The sequence below is a fragment of the Eimeria mitis genome, genomic scaffold (genome assembly GCF_000499745.2).
Source record: "Eimeria mitis Houghton genomic scaffold, Emh_scaff3730, whole genome shotgun sequence".
Lineage (NCBI taxonomy): Eukaryota > Apicomplexa > Conoidasida > Eucoccidiorida > Eimeriidae > Eimeria > Eimeria mitis.
This window is the reverse complement of record NW_013572071.1, coordinates 3731-5121: the sequence shown is the minus strand read 5'-3', so window position 1 is coordinate 5121 and position 1391 is coordinate 3731.

Sequence of the window (1391 nt, the reverse complement as noted above, 5' to 3'; positions counted from 1 at the left end):
AAACCCTAAACCCTGAAAGCTCAAATCGTAACCATTCGCTTTCTTTCTAGACGGTGATAAGGGCTCCATAGCGAGCTTTTGTTACCCTCAGCTAGCTAAAGCTAGCTGCAGCTAGCTACAGCTAGCCACTGCAGCTAGCCATGGTGCTCGGCATTGTCTCTACGTCTTGTCTTCTTTTCTTTTTTGTTTTGCATTTTCTTTGTTTATATGTTTCGTTTGAGACTACAAGACGACAGAAACAACCGCTAACCGTAAACCCTAAACCCTAAACCCTAAACCCTAAACCCTTTTCGCTGTGGGTGTGAGTGCTGGAGAGTTCAGGTGTATAGCCACTGCACTCATATGCTAGGGGCCTCTGAAAAAGCAAAAGAAGAAATTTGTTTGTCTTGTATCAGTTGCATTAACCCTAGATTGTTTATATCTTTATCTGCTGTTGGTTTCGTCTGTGAAAACCCTAAACCCTAAACCCTAAACCCTAAACCCTGACTTTTATACCTTTAAGGTTAAACCCTAGAAGCACTCGGTTGCTATAGGAAACAAGAAACTCGTTTGGGTTTATATTTCAGCTTTTGTTTTTTTTTTAATATAAAAGAAATTAAAATATATAGAAATATAAAACATAAAATATAAAATATAAAATATAAAATATAAAATATAAATATAAATTCGCGCAACAGAGAAGAAATCAATGAAGATAAGATGAGAGCCACTGGCTATCTGTTGGTGGGGCCCCCCCAGGTGTATATGCAGCCCCCTAGACCCTTAATTTTCTTCTAAATACAAAAAGAACAATAAAAAATAATAAAATAAATAAAAAATAAAAAGAAATAATCAAAAAAAACGAATAGAAAGGCGCCGTACAGTGGCAGGTGACCATAGGTCACCAGGCATCATTCAGGTGTACAGACACCGCAGAAACGCAGTAAAGCGGAGGGTAGAAATGCGGCAAAAAGAGATTGAAATAAGTTATAAATTCAGGAAAAATAAATAAATAAAATAAAAATAATTAATTTAAATATATTTTAATAGTTATTTCAAAGGATTTCATGCAGTATATGCTGCTGCTGGTGACCCTCACGTCAGCAGCACCAGGAGGTCACCTGCGCGCCGGGTGATTGGTGGTGTTTGTGCATAGGCAGTATATTTGTATTCGTATGTTTGTTCGTTTGTTTCTTCGTTTGTTTCTTTCTTTGTTTATTTATTTGTTCTTATTTTAATGTTTTTACAGCTGAAAACCCAATATATCGTCCATTAATTTGTCTGTTTCTCTCTCGCAATTGAGGTGTACATACACCTCAGGGGTGTCACCCGTCACCCCTCATCACTATTCCTCTCTATACATAAATAACAAAAAAAATCATAGATTTTTTGAGTTTTTATATTATTAAACA